Source organism: Callospermophilus lateralis, chromosome 7, assembly GCF_048772815.1.
Source record: "Callospermophilus lateralis isolate mCalLat2 chromosome 7, mCalLat2.hap1, whole genome shotgun sequence".
Classification (NCBI taxonomy): Eukaryota; Metazoa; Chordata; class Mammalia; order Rodentia; family Sciuridae; genus Callospermophilus; species Callospermophilus lateralis.
In genome coordinates this window covers 91,324,636-91,340,924 of record NC_135311.1, presented here as the reverse complement: position 1 = coordinate 91,340,924, position 16,289 = coordinate 91,324,636, and the positions used below count along the sequence as shown (strand labels likewise).

At 36.6% G+C, this 16,289-nt stretch overlaps 1 protein-coding gene across 1 annotated transcript in view; it reads left to right on the top strand.

The window, feature by feature from the left end:
• Positions 1–16,289, top strand: part of Pde4b (phosphodiesterase 4B) — a 421,328-nt gene that overhangs the window by 23,103 nt on the left and 381,936 nt on the right. The window lies entirely within an intron of this gene.

Below are 16,289 nucleotides of genomic sequence, written 5' to 3'. Positions count from 1 at the left end.
CTCTCTCTCTTTAAAAAAAAAATGTTAAAATCATTGTTTCCAGAGTCTCCCTTCTTAGTTATATTGATGTTGTGCCTTTCATTTATTCCTCTAATATTTACTACCACATAATTTCCAAAATTGGTAATACAGAAGGAACATATTTATATGAAAAAGTTACAACCCTGGAGGAGAGTCAAGAACTGGAAATATTTGTGTAGCTCAGGAGCAAGATTAGATGTAGATATGCTGATGTGTAAGTCTTAGTAGATAAACTGATAGTTGAATTTTTTTTATAGACAAGGAAGATGAAATTTCATAAAGTTTCGAGAGTGAGTACAGGACATTTGAAAAGGGGAGAGGGGGTGTAAAGAGCAAGAAAAGACAATGAAGCACTAGTGAGCAGCCCTAGCAGTACAGGAACAAGGAGATCTGAGTCAGGAAAAACAAAGCCATTAAGTTTTTCATGCAACAGATAAGTAAAATAAGAGCAGGATGTGTGATTTAGTCTGGCAATTTGAAGACCATTTATGATTTTCTATTTCCGCACTCCATACTCTAAGAATCTAGTAGCCGTAATTCCTAAATGAGGACACTTCTACCAGGAAACACAGTAAGAGTTCCACTGATGGCGAATGTAGCCACTCCTATGCCTTAGTTCCTTGGCCTATGTGGACATTGATTTAAAGTGGGTACTTCTTCTTAAAGGACAGTGACCCATCCTTAAGGGTGTCATTTCCACATGAGCTCCTCAGTGGCAAATTTTAAGAGTTCATTACATTTCTTTCTTAAGCTGGTGGCTTCTGGATGCTGTGATGGGAGTAGCGAAGAGTTCTGCTTCCTCAAATGTTGATTTGAACATTAGAGAACCATGCTGAGGCAAGCAAATAAAGCAGTTTTTTGGTTTTTTTGTTTTTTTTTTTTTAATAGTAACACAGACTTCTCCCAGGAGGGAGAAGGAGGCCATAGCTGGTGTCCTAGTATCCCAAGAAGTGAGAGCATCCTGCCCCCCTTTCATACATTTTAAACTTTGTTCTCCTGCTCTCTTCCTCCTTATCTCTCTCTTCTTATGTACATGACTAGGCCCAGGAGATGCCTGTGAATGGAATGGCCAAAAGATGAGAAGCAGATGGGCAGGGGGAAGGGCCAAATGGAGTGATCCAGACAAGTAGCATTCCAGGAGACATTCATTAATCACTCCCTGTCTGCACCCTTCTGGGAGGGGTTGCATAGGCAGGTAATCTTGGTAATCAAAGGACTCCAGAGACATTAACATTCCAATTTCCCAGGTGCCATCTCTAACTTCCTGAACTCAAAAACCAGCTTCCATTTTCTTGATCCAACCCCATTACCTACCTACACTGACTGCCTGTGTTTAATTCTTGCTTCACTATAATCAGTGAACCTCTTGCTTATTTCCTGTCTACCATGGAATGGCTGAGACACAGTGAGCAGGAAAAGTAAACCCAAACCAAGAATACATTGTTAATTCTGGCCAGATTGAATAAAGCCTTTCCTTGGGTGAAAGAGTCCTCTGCAATCAGTTTGCCACCAGGGGGCAGGGTGGGCTTCCTGAGAGATGATACCCACATTGCTTTCTGTCACCAGCAGGCCCAGTATTCAGCAGCATCAGTTACTAGGTCAGCTTTGAAGTGATGAAGCCCATGGCTCCATCTCTACCACTGCAGCTGCTCTTCACAAGACCATTACCTAGGCATCAAAAACTGACTGACATTTACTGGGCAAGGCACCTTTGGGATTTTTTAGGCTTTTTCTCCAATGATAGGCATGAACATACAATATAACAATCCCCATAGTCTGTTCTCACTCCTGTAGGTCCATCTATAAGCCTCTTAGCTAGAACTTCTGAGTTTACTCATTCCAATGTCCTAGCTAGACAGTCATTGGTCTATACAGCTTAATTACAGTCCACTTCTCTTCTCCTAACTACTGCTTTCTCTAGTGTAGTAGCGGTTCATTTTTAGTTTATCTACATATTGAGTTGATCTATCCATGAATCCATTTTGGACCTTTTCTGTCTCCTTCATCACCAGATCATAGTGAAACCTTCATGAGTTTACAGTGTGACATAAGGAGTACTCTTTGCAACAGTGACAGATGGCATGGGGGTTTGTTTTTTGCAGTGCTCTTATACCCTCTGGACCTGCTGAAGTTTGATTCCAGATGTATCACACCCCTGTTATGGTGAGTTACTGCTGGAGTTATTTGGCTTTGTGACTTGTTGAGTCTAGCAGTGTTTGTGGTATGTTGGTAAATATTTAATGATTTCCTCTTGAAAAACACTGCCCATGTTTGTAGCACTTGCTGTGTTCTATTGTGTAAATATTTCCACTATTACTGATTTCAAATGCCAAAATGATGTCATAGAATGTTAATTGGGAAGAGATGTGTTGGTACAAACTGTCTCTAGCACAGTGATGGGCAGTTCTGGCCATATGGCCTCATGATGTCATTTTAAGTCTTGGAATTTAATGCTCAGTTTCTAATGGGGCCCAATGACACAACAAGACTTGTTTATCAGTAGTTTATAGTTCTGTACTGTAAATGCAATAGATTTGCTCTGGCACGCTAAAAGTATGCAATATACAAAACATACTTTGCTATCACAAACAACTCCAGTAATGTGAGTCCAAGAAACAATACTGCACCTTAGGCAAAACACCTCCTTGTCTTGGGCTCCACTTAAAATCAGTGTTTCTTTACATCATCTGACAAATGGATCATTGTAGTATTTTCTAGTGTGTTAAATGCTGCCTCTCAAACTCAAAGAGGCCTATCAAATATCGTCATTCTTTTCAGTGGCAGGAGACAACAAATGACTTATTCTTTACTTAGGAATAGATATTCTAGTATTTTCAGAACACTAGACCCCTAAACACTATTTCTATGTGGCAGCCTCAGGAGTCTCTCTGGGTTTCAGCTTGCTCTGGAACATGCATTCCTTTTCCAAGCATCCAGAATACTTGCCATTTCCTGCTCATCAGATACAATTAAAATGACATTCTTAATACAGTGAATCAGTATGATGTTCTGCAGAATGTCTAGATGACCCAAGACTCTTCTGATAATATTATGGTCCGAGCAGTATAATTAGCACAGCCTTAGGGTAAGACTGTAAATGAATACTGTTATCTATGTGAATAGGAACTTATCCTGATCCTTCCTCCTGATGGGAATGAAATAAAAACATTTGTTTATTCAATGGTGACCAGATAGTTGAGAATGTATTAATAGCTAGTAAATATACATGTGGTGTAGCAGCTTCCATTGAAGTGACTGCTTGGTTAACTAGTGATAATCCATTGCAATCTTCTATGGTTCATTCCCATTTTTTGCACAGTCTGAATACTGTGTTAAATGGAATCATATAGGGGCCACCATTCCTGTGGTATATTTACTGTACTGTTTCTATGTTTAGATATATTTAAGTATACAAATACTATTGTGACATAATTGTGTATTCAGTATAGTAACATGCTGTGTAGATTTGTAGTCTAGGAGCAATAGGCTATGGCCTAGCAATATGGTCTCGGTGTACAGTGGACTATATGATTTAGATTTGCAATGTGTGCAAGATATGACTAAATTTATTGGCTGTCATCTATATTTCCTCTAAGGACAATATGTTCTGGGAGCTATTTCCATAGATTCTGTGGGTCAGAACTTGATGACTCATTCTAAACTTGCTAGAGACTATAGCAATTCTTCTCACCTCAGTTCTGATAGGTATGTGTGACCATCTGGACTCTTAATTCTCAGATTCTATTATCCCTATTGCTACTATGTCTGCCTACCATTATTCCTAGACTTTTGGGTGATACAAGTATCCCTCTAACCTTATTGCCTTGATAAAGGAAGTGTCTGGCTTCCTTAAGGAATATGGATGGATAGTTATAGGGTGTTCTGTCTTCTGGAATGGATCCCATTTCTTGTATGCATGCTCCTCTGAGCCTGTTAAGTCCTTAATCCATCATTTGCCTATAGCTATTCTGGCATCTCTGTATGGAGGCTTTTGCCCATATTGGAGGACTCTTCCTCATACAGCTTTATATCCTGTCCCTCTTGATCTAGCAGCCCTCAGAAATCACCCCAAATTCCCAGTAGTAACATGTTATCCAGGCTCTGATGCTTTCTAGGAATAGCATTTCTCTTTTTCCTTAGGTGGTCCAGCAGTTCAAGAGTCAGATTGTGCTGAGATTTGACTCGATTAGAGCCATGAGAGGAAGTGGGTCAAATTCTAAAGAGGGCAATAAATGTCACCTAAGCCACCCATCTCATTCAAGGTATTTGTATAACTTCAAGTGTATGTGTGTGTGTGTGTGTGTGTGTGTGTGTGTGTGAGAGAGAGAGAGAGAGAGAGAGAGAGAGAGAGAGAGATTTAATGATTTAATGAGGGTGACCTGGCCATTTCTTTAGGCATGTAGGATTCAGGATAATCCCAAGGTTTCAGGTTTTTAACTATGTTCCCATAGATATCCCATCCAAGTGTCAGGTTCTTTTCCTTTCTTATCAGAATCCTCAGTTTGTCTACGAGACCTGCCTCGGCTGAAATTTAGCCTTCTTTGAAGCTCTGCTGGTAATTCAGTCCTGATCCTCTTCTTCAGCTATGATTGCTTTCCAACTGTGGGAGTGAACATTTTCTTTAAATGTTGCCAAGGAGGTCTTCTTAATTGTCACCCTTTGCTTTAATTTGTTGGTTAATTACTTGAGCCTATTATTTTTTTTTCTTCAATCAGCAGTGCTTAGCGACAGCCAACCAATTCTTCAATCCTTATAGTTGCTGTTTCCTCCTACTTCTAAAATACCCTGGATATTCTTCCAGCTCTTGAGCTCCTTCCATTTGCATTCCATCTCAGGTCATCATTAGTTAAAGGCAGGAGATTGACCAGCTTTCCAAGGACTGTTAGTACTCTACCTATCACCAGTGAGAGTTCTCACTGTGAACCAGCTGGAAAATGATTGAACTCCAGAATCTCCATCTTTAAAGTCTGCTTCCTAGGAACACTTCTGGCATCAATGGTCTTACATTGGGTTCCCCAGAGCAAAGCTTGAGGGGTATGTTCTAAGGACAAAGGGACTATCAAGCAAGACTGTGGTTTAAATAGAGACTATCTTCATTCTGATTCTATGAAACACTCTGAAGGATAAATAACATGACACGACTAATCCCACACTGAGACAAAGAGGCCAGCCTTATGTATCCCATGCAAGCAGGTTATTAGCCAAGTCAGTCTTGATGGGGGAGAAGAAGAGGCATAGGAAAATGGCTCCCATTTTGGTGCAAAGCATGTCTCTGGAACAGATGAACTGTTTGTTGTCATCTCTATCACTCACAGCAAATAGGAGATGGTATAACCAGTGGAAGGGATCTAGGTAGATATCAACAGCATCTACTATAGCAGTGCAGAGCTATCATGATCTGCAAGTGATTAGCAAATTCTTTGAGTTATTCTGTATCCTCCTTGAGAACTGTTTGGAAGTCTTTCCTAGGCTTGGGAGGGAAGGTTTTTTTTATCTTCTCTCCTTTTCAGTGGATTATTTTCAATACAACTGGTCATAGATTCCATATTGTCTGCCCAACATATAGGACCCCTAATGCAAATGAGATTTCCCCTCCTTGTCTTGTTCACTCTTAGAGTCTCCACTAACCCCTGGTCAGTTATAGCTTTTTCTTCCTCCTTTTCTCCTTTACTCTTACTCTATAATGTGAGGGATGTATCTCTTTTTAGATATATTTTCCTACTTACATTAGCATTGTGGTAGGAAAACAATGCTTTACCATTTTGTTTTTCATGTGCAAATGAGAATGCCCCTATTCTAATATGTGCTATTTCTGAAAAGAGGTCAGTAATAAAGGAAAAACGGAAGTACTGATCCAAAAACAATGCACAAACTGATCCAAAAACAATGCACAAATGTTTAAGAGTGAGAGTTTGGTTTCCTGTATTTTCATTTTGAGTTTGGGAATTTGCATTTCTTGATCAAGTAAAAAAAAAAGTGTAACCTCAACTCAGGGCTTTAGTGCTTTTGAGGGGTCTGGAAATAAGTCATTGTCTCCCTGAATTGACCTGAGGCAGTTTACAATGAGAAGCATCCTGTTCCTCTTTACTTCCCCCAACTCAGCACACCACTGTCCTGTGCTCCACTTGATAAAAAGTGATGTGTGCAAAAGTGTTTTGAGAACTGTAAAAATAAATCCATACAGAAATGAGGCATTGTTGTGACTTTCAATAAACCTCTCCAAAGTTGGCAATGAAGTTGTCTCTTTCCTTATATCCCATTTCCCCCCATATCTAAATCCTTTGCTCCAGCCTGACTCTTTCTCTTGCTTGTAACAGAATGCCCCCTTCACTTTTGAACTTCCAGGTTTTGAAATTTCACCCATGATTCTAGGACTTGGGTTTGAACTTTACTTTGAGGAAGCAAATTTTGGTACTCTAGAGATTAACATGGAGGATAAATTTCCCTGTGGGCAAAATGGTGACAGAAACTTGGGGGCTTCAACTATTGTGCACTGAAGTTCCTTCCTCTAAGGAACCATCTCTGACAGTGTTCTCAGAGTGTGGTCTCCAGGCCAGAGTATCAGTATCACTAGAGAGATTGTTAAAAATGAAAATGCTTTGCAGCAATCTACGTCTAAGCTATGGAATTGGCTTAGGTGCCCATCAACAGATAAATGGAGAGAGAAAATATGGCATATATGCACAATGGAATATTATTAGTCAACTATGAAGAAAAATGAAATCTTGTCATTTTCAGTGAAATGGATGGAACTGGAGAACATCACATGATACAAAATAGGCCAACACTGAATGAAATATGATGTGTTCTCTCACATATGGAAACAACAACAAAAACAACAACAAAAGTGGACTTGAAGTAGAATAGTGATTACTAGGGACTAGGAAGGGTGATGGGCATGGGGCAAGAGTGGAGGAATGGTGATTGGATATGACTAATATATGCTGTATGAATGTGTGGAAACATCACACTGGATCCCACTTATATGTGCAATTAACATGCATTAATAAAATAGAGACACACAAACACACGGGAACTCTGGGTGTTGTACCCTGCAAACCATGTTTTAATAAACATTCCAGGTAATTCCAAAGGCTACAATGTTTAAGAACCTTTGTCAGAGGGAGTCTCTTACTGATCACATTTGATGCCACACTGCTATCCTCAGGGGATCTCTCCAATTTTAGTACTTAAGACAACAACAAACCTTAATTTTTATGGCACAGCATTTAAACTAACTTTACTAATGGCTTGGCCATAATAAAAGGGACATAAATTCCCAGTTTTTTGTGTAATTGGAAACACCGATTCATAAGATATGCAAATGTATTCTACTAGTTAAAGCACCAATTGTGTAGTCAGGCAAACTAGACCTTGATTCCAACTTGTCACTTAATCATGTTGATATGAAGGTTCTGCACCTGTGAAATGATGGCAATAATAATTTCTACCTTTCAAGACTGCTGGGAATTAAGTAGGTAATGATAGTAGAGCAATTTAAAGTGTCTGACTCATAGAAGGTGATCATTAAAGAGTCACTGTTGAGCTCAGTCATCATCAATTCATGGCTCCTAAGCCACTGCCACAGGGCATGGAACACTTTTTACTCTTAGAATTCAGATGTCTGTAAGCATGCCTTGGGTCCTTGGAGTCCTAGCCAAAAGAGATGCAGCAATTCTCTCCTCCATGTATGACTCCCACAGTCCACATTGTAATTCATTCTCTGAAAACCTGTCACCTAGGCTGTGGTTTCTGGGAAACATCGGGTCCATGCCCAGCATTTACATGGCTTGGAGCAAGGGGTACAAATTGGAGTCTCATGTGGTCTGTATTTACATTTTTATTCTACAGAGCAGGTTATAAAACATGTTATCCTCTGCATAGGCAGAATAACAGCCACCACAATCTCTAGCCTTTAGTTTAGCATAAATCCTGAGAGAGATTTTTTTTTTTTTTTTGTAGACAGTATTGCCAAACTAGGTCACTTTTCTTGAACTATTTTAGTTCTGGGATAGTTTTAAAAATTGATTTCAATGTGGAGAAATGGCTCTACCAAAGCAGTAGCAACCGAATGGTAATTAAATTTCTTGAAGAATGCTTGGATTTAGAAATAAACTGCTAGTTTTTATGTCAGGTCTACACATTTTAATGAGGTCATATATGATACATTGTTATGATCTTGGGAATATTACCAGCAAATATTTAATTTGATTAAATAGATTTTTGGGATATGATTTTCAATAACCATAAAGCAATATTGAGGTGCTTCAAGTTCTACTCTGATCCCCTCCTCATCTTTTCAGTACTGGGGGATTAAAAGAAAAATTGTAAAAAATAGAAGTATACTGCTTAATTTGTTCAGCTCTCTGGTTTCATTTAACAGATATATAACTAGGTCTAAAAGAGCCAGAATATAGTCTCAACATTTATTTGTGCATGAATCTTCTCCTTAATGCTCCTTCTGCCCACATTTTTATTTTCTTTTTCTAACTTTTAAATAATTTATCTGAATGTCACTTTGTTGGCTATTTCATATGCAAAAAATTCAAAAACACTTTTTGTTTTTTTAAATGAAGTAACCAAACCTAGATCTGTTTGTATTTTTGTAAGCTTTTGCTGAGTTATTAATAGCAAGCCAGTTCACATGGCTCCAATTTCTGAGTGCCTTGAGAACTATGAAGGGGAACATAGAGAGATGTAAGATAATGGAGTTTAGCACTTCTGGACAAAATGATATGTTGTTACGCAAGAATCAATGGCATTTCTTCCATCTTAGAGGTCAGATTTGAGTAATTAATTTGCCTTTCCTTTTTATCTTAATCCTTCCCTATATGCTGAAGCCATGTCTGTATAAGATGCCAATTTGAGTATAGCCCATAAATAAACCTTCAGGCATTGACACCCAGTGGCCTTTTGTTCTGAGAACTGGGACACAAGATGTAGAGAAGTGTTTTTTGGAGCGTGGGCAGTTTAAGATATGCTCTGTGATACCAAGGTTGGTACTGGGGAACATAACCTATTATGGGACAGTGCATTCTTTTTTAAAAATATATATATATATTTTTAGATGTTAATGAACCTTTATTTTATTCATTTACGTATATGCGGTGCTGAGAATCAAACCCAGTGCCTCACACGTGCTAGGCAAGTGCTCTACCACTGAGCCATAACCCCAGCCCCCTAGACAGTGCATTCTTTACTCACAGAAATTTGTCATCCTCCTATTACCTGAAAAAGGACTAAACCAAGGTATATTCTATTAGTGTATCCCAAATTTGCATCAGTAACAATAGGATTTGGGATTTAAGTCCAGGTCTGCTTCACATTGATCTCATATTGACTCATATTTGACTTCTTTGGGGGAAGATTCCTGATTCTCTTTTGAACATTGTATGCATATTTCTGATGTTACAAGTAACACCTGTATTTAATTTTTTATTGGATTGCATGCTAGTCTTTTACTTATCTTATTTCCTTGAGGGCAGGTATTGGATTTTTTCCACATTTTTTTATTGTTGTTTTGTAGTTATACATAATGATGGTATTTGTTGTTAAATGTTCATACATGCATACAATATAATAAATATAATTTGACTAATATCACTCCCTAGCATTTTCCCCCTCACTCCTTACCTCTTACCCCTTGGTTCCTTTTCTCTACTGATCTCCCTTTTTTTTTTTTTTAGGAGATCCACCCTGACCTTTGTTTTTCTTTTTCCTTTTTAGCTTCTGCATATGAGAGAAAACACAGGACCCTTAACCTTCTTTGACTTATTGCACTTAACATGATGGTCTCTAGTTCCATCCATTCTCCTGAAAATGCCATAATTTCATTTTTTTTTGTTGTGGCTTAATGAAAATTAATTGTGGATCTATACCAAATTTTCTTTATTCATTCATTTGTTGATGGACACCAAGGATGGTTCCATAGTCTGGCTATTGTGAACTGTGCTGCTATAAACATAGGTATGCACGTTTTACTGTAGGAAGATGATTAGTCATCTTCAGGGTAAATATCCAGGAGTGGTAGAGCTGGGTCATATGGTGGTTTCATGTCTAGTGTTTTGAGGAACCTCCATACCAGTGTCCATAGCAGTTGTACTGATTTACCCTCTTACCAACAGTGTAAAAGTATTCCTTTTTCTCTACATTTTCTCTAGCATTTATTATGAATATGATATATTTGTTTATTGGTGATGCTGGGGATTGAACACAGGGCCTTGTGCATGCTAGGAAAGCACTCTACCAACTGAGTTATTTTCCCAACACCCAGAATTTATTATTATTTTTATTCTTGATACAAATATCAAGGAGGCAGGTATTGTGTTTTACTTTTTCCTGCATTTCTGAGGCTCCACAGATTGTATTAAGAGTTGAATATGGTATAATAAGGAAGCTTTAGATTTTAAAAAAGAAACCCAGTACCATTTTATTTCAGCAAATATAGCACCATAAGTATGGCCATGACATTTAGAAGCCATTCAAATATCTTTAGGTCCCAGATGAATGGCCACTGGGATGTTTTAAGAGAACTCTTGAAAAAATTCCATAGTTTTCTTCAGTAATTTATTCAAATATGGGCCATTCATTATTGTCAGCAAATTCTGTCTGATATTTAACCTGACGCAGTAACCTGTAAATGACACACTGAGGCCCTGAGAGAGTTGCTGGAATTGTCAAGAGTTTCATTCTTATGACTGGGGGTGTATTTAAGGCTTAAGAAAGTCTTAGCCCAGCATATTTTAAAGGTCAGTATTTTTTAGCTTCTTGGGAAAATGGCCTTGTGTTAATTCACAAAACAAAAGGTGTTGGTTTAAACTATGAGTTCATAGCACCTCGAACACTGTTTCGCAGTCTCTGAAGCCTGTCAGCCTTTATCCTTCTCAAGCAAAATCACTCTTTGTTCCATGTTCTCAAAGCTACTCTCTTTAATTCACACCACAAACATCTACTGGCCGTGTGTGCGTGTACACACACCCCTTTTCAATGCTATTTTAGTTGTGTGCGTGTGTGCGCACACACATACACATACACACCTGGGCAATGCTATTTTAAGTGTGATATAGAAAGTGGTATAGATCAGAGCTTTTTGAATTTTTGAAGATTTCCTTTTTGGCTCTTTTTTGTGAGATAGTGAACTTGAGTAAATGCTCGTGAACTATGTGAACGATAAAGGAGAGAATGAGTCAAGTTCTACCTTCAGGTGGAGCTTGAAGTAACCTTGCTACCTTGCTATTCATTATTTTGAATGTTCTATAGATACCTGTCTCCTGATAACCTATTATACAAGAGTGATGGTGCAGGTATGATTGCTGCTTGAGAGGTAGGTATTCTTCCAACCTTACCAGGAAACACCAAATTATTTTTCAAAGTGATTGAAAATTTGCACTATCACCATCAGTGCACGAAAGTTCCTATTTATTTGCACACACTCTGGTCCTTCACATTGTTAGACTTCTTAATTTTTGCCACTCTAGTCAGTGCACAATGATGTCTCCCCGTGGCTTTAATTTGTGTGTATGCAATTACTAATGAAATTCAGCAATTTTCAAGTATTTTATTTGCCATTTATTTTATTTTCTGGAAGAAGTCCATGAATGTGTTTTGTCTGCTTTTCTATATTTTTTTCTCATTGATTAGTGATTTGTAGGCATTGATAACATATGTTTGAATACAAATATTGTGTCAGTTGTAGGTGCTATAAATATCCTATTCTGGGCTGGCTTCTTTGAATTTTCTTCATAATGTTTCTTGACAAATAAAAGTTCTTAATTTTTGTGTAGCTGAATTTGATGAATCTTTTGTGTAGTCCATGCTTTGTGTTTAAGAAATCTTTTCAAACTTGACTCCAGAGGATTTTCTTTTAAATTTTCTCTAAATGTTTTAAAATTTAAACATTAAAACTTAAAAATCTGAAGTTTAGGATTTCAGCACTCCTTGACCCATCCTTCTCTCAGTAATCTGCAGTGCCATCTCTGTCATCTCTGAAGACTCCATTTGCACAGGGCTGTTTATGAGCTCTTTATTCTGGTTTGTTTGGCCTGTGTGTTTGTCCCTGAGCCTAATTAGTAATTTTTGTCTCTAAGCAACACCTCTCCCACCTGCCCCTTTATTCTTCAGAAATGGCGAGTTATTCATGGTCTTGTGCTCATTCATGCAGATTTTAAAATCATCAGTTAAATTTTATGAAAACCTATGAGGATTTTGATTGTAATTACAATGACTCTCTGGAGCCATTGTGGAGAATTGGTATTTTTTGTTGTATTTGAGCCTTCCTATCCATTTACACACTATGTTTTTCCAGTTATTCAGGTTGTTTAAAAATCTTTACTAAAGATTTATAATTTTGACGTAGATCTTTCACCTTTTGTTAGATTTAGTTCTAGGCATTCCTTACTTTTGCTGCTATTGTGAATAGGATCAATTTTCTGTGAAAATGAAAATAAAATTAGATTTTGTATTTTGACTTACTGCTGGCTCCTTGTTACCCTACTATTATTTAGAATAACTTGTCTAGAGATTTCTTTGCTTTATGCATAGACCTTTTTCTGTAAATATCATTCCTTCCTTTCTCATCTTTACATTTTAAATTTCTTTTTCTTGTGATTACATTGGTTGTTCAGTAGAGTTGGAAAAAAAAAACAATGTATAAGACTTGTTTTCACTGTAAAGGGGATTGATGTTATTATTAAGAATTATGTCTGTTATAGGCCTTCTGTAAATGTGAGGCTATGGAAGTTTCTGTGAATTCCTCATTTTATAAAAATTGTGATATATATATATATATAATAATCAAATCAGGGTAATATTAATTTCCATTTCTTTGAACATTAGTCATTTTCATGTGTTGGGAAATTTGTACTCTTCTAATCATTTTGAAGTGTATATTATTCTGACCTATAGTTATTCTACTCTGCTAAAGAAGAGTCAGAATAATTCCTTCACTCTGTATTTTGCTACCCCTTATTGAACTTACTTCTGTCCCCCTTCCCTCTAGTTTCTTGTGACTACTAGTCTTCCTAGTCTCTAGTGACCACTTTTGTTTTCTGTTGTGCAAGATTGACTTATTACTTTCCACAAAGGAGTGATAACATGTGGCATTTTCCTGTGTCTGGCTTATTTAACTTAACCTAATATCCTCCAGTTCTATTCATGTTGCTGAAAATGACAGAATCTCATTTTTTATAGCTGAATAGTATTCCAATGTGTATATATACCACATTTACTTATTCATTTATCCACTGAAGAGCATGTGGATTGATTTTATATTTTAGCTATTGTGCATGGTGCAATAAACATGATATGGAAAGTATCATTTTGGTAAGATAATTTTATCTCCTTTGAATATATACTCAGTAGTGAGATTGCTGGATTTGGTAGTTCTATTTTTAGTTTTTTGAGAAATCTCCATACTGTTTTCCATAGATCTGTACTAATTCATGTTCCCAATAGTATACAAGAATTTCCTTTTCCTGACATCCTCATGAGGATTTATTATTTTTTGTGCTTTTGTAGATAATCATTCTAACTAGGGTAAGATGGTATGTCATTGTGATTTTTATTTGCATTTTTCTGATTAGTGAGACTGAGCATTTTTTATGTATTTGTTGGCAATTTGTATGTCTATTTTTGAGAAGAATCAGTTTAGTTCTTTAGCCCACTTTAATTGGATTATTAGTATTGTTATTTGCTTTTTTTTCTTGATATTTAGCTTTTTGAGTTCCTTATATATTCTGGATGTCAATTCCTTGTCAGATGAATAGTTTGCAAATAGTTTATCTTATAAGTTGTCTTTTAATTCTCTTGATTATTTCTTTTGATGTGCAGAGGTATTTTCCTTTGGTACAATCCTATTAGCTTATTTTTATTTTAGCTGCTTGTCCCTTTGGGGCCCTAACTAAAAATACATCATTGCATATACCAATATCTTGAAATGTTTCCCCTATGTTTTTTTTTTTTTTGTAATTAGTTCACAATTTCAAGTTTGACATTTATGTCTTCTATCAATTTTGAGTTGATTTTTATATACAGTGAGAGTAGGGAATCTAGTTTCATTCTTCTGCATATGTATAATAACCTGTTTTCCCAGCATCATTTATTGAAGACATTGTTTTTTCTCCTTGAATGTTCTCAGTTCCTTTGTCAAGAACCTGTTGACTGTATGAATGTGGGTTAGTTTTTGAGTGCTCTACTCTGTTCCACTGGCTCACGCATCTGTTTTTATGCTAGTACCATGCTTTTCTAAGCTACTATAGCTTTGGAGTATGTTTTGAAGTCATATATTGTGATGCCTCCAGCATTTTTTGGTTCAGGATCACTTTGGCTAATATGGGTCTAATATGGTTTTGCATGGATTTTAGGTTTGCTTTTTTATTTCTGTGAAAAAAGTTGTGAGTGTTTTGATGGAAAATGCATTGACAGCAGATTGCTTTAGGTAGTGAGGTCCTTTTAACAACATTGATTCTTCTGATACATGAATATGGGATAACACTCCATAATTTTTGTGTGTCTTCTCTAATTTCTTTCCTCAGTTTTTCATAATTTTCATTGTAGAGATCATTTAGTCAAATTTGTTTATTTTTTATTTTTTATTTTGGGGGAGTCTTGGGGACTAAACTCAGAATGCTTTACCACTGAGCCACATCCCCGGCCCTTTTAAATTTTTTAAATTTTGAGACAGGATCTTACTAAGTTGCTTAGGACCTCCCTAAATTGTTGAGGCTGCCTTTGAACTTGTGATCCTTCTGCTTCAGCCTCCTGAGTTGCTGGGATGACAGGTGCGCACCACTATGCTAAGCGGCAGTCATTTTTTTTTCAATAGTTTGAATATATTATCCCATTCTTCTGTGACCTGTAAGATTTCTGCATAGGAATGTACTACAGGTCTAATGAGCCTTCCCTTATATATGACTTGATAATTTTCTCATCTGTTTTGGGGATTCTTTTTCTGCCTTGTACTTTTTTTAAAGAGAGAGAGAGAGAGAGAGAGAGAGAGAGAGAGAGAGAGAGAGAGAGAGAGAGAGAGAGAGAGAGAGAGAGAGAGAGAGAGAGAGAGAGAGAGAGAGAATTTTTTAATAATTATTTTTAAATTATCGGCGGACACAACATCTTTTTTTTTTTTTTTTTAAAGAGAGAGAGAGAGGGCGGGGGAGGGAGAAAGAGAGAATTTTTTAATATTTATTTTTCAGTTCTCGGCGGACACAACATCTTTGTTTGTATGTGGTGCTGAGGATCAAACCTGGGCCGCTCGCATGCCAGGGGAGCGCACTACCACTTGAGCCACATCCCGAGCCCCCTGCCTTGTACTTTTGACATTTTAACTATACATTATGTCTTGTGAAGAACTGTTTTGTTTGAATCTGAATGAAATTTTTGTGTGCTTCTTAAATCTGAATGTCAATTTCCCTTTGAAGAGTTGGGAATTTTGGGCAATTATTTCATGAAATATGTTTTAATGTCTTCCCCCTTTTCTTTATCTTTTGGAATTCTCATAATGTGAATATTTGTTTACTTAACAGTGTCCCATCAGAATTGGAGGCTTTCTTTATTTTTTAAATTTTTTTTCTTATTTGCATTTATTCAAAAGACCTATTCTCTTATTCAGAAATTCCTTCTTTTGCTTCTTTTATGTCATAGACATTCTCTATTGTATATTTTTATTTTATTGTCTAAAGTTTTTATTTCCAAGATTTCTAATTAGTTCTTTTATAATTATATATATAATAAAAATTATATATATATGTATATATAATTTTTTTAGTTGTAGTTGGACACAATACCTTTATTTTATTTATTTATTTTTATGTGGTGCTGAGGATGGAACCCAGTGCCTTGCAGTAGTATAGGTAGGAAAGCATTTTACCACTAAGCCACAACCCCAGCCCCTCTAATTAGTTATTTGTTATGATTTCTGTCTCCCTGGTGAACTTTCCATTCATACCCCAAATTGTTTTTCCAGTTTCTTTGTATTATTTGTATTCTCTTACATCTCCCTGAGTTTACATAGGATCATTATTTTAATTTTTTTCAGGCACTTCATAAATTTCCTTCAAATCAAGATCAGTTTCTGGAGAATTATTGTTCTTGTTTGGAGATATCATGTTTCCTTTCATGTTTCTTTTGTCCTTACTTTGATGTCTACACATCTGGAATAACATTTGTTTCTTTCAATTTTATGAAGTAGTTTTGGTGGGAATTTTTTTTTTTTAAGTTTAGATGGGATATAAATGTCAATTGAAATAGATGCCTTGGATTTGGTTATAGGGGAG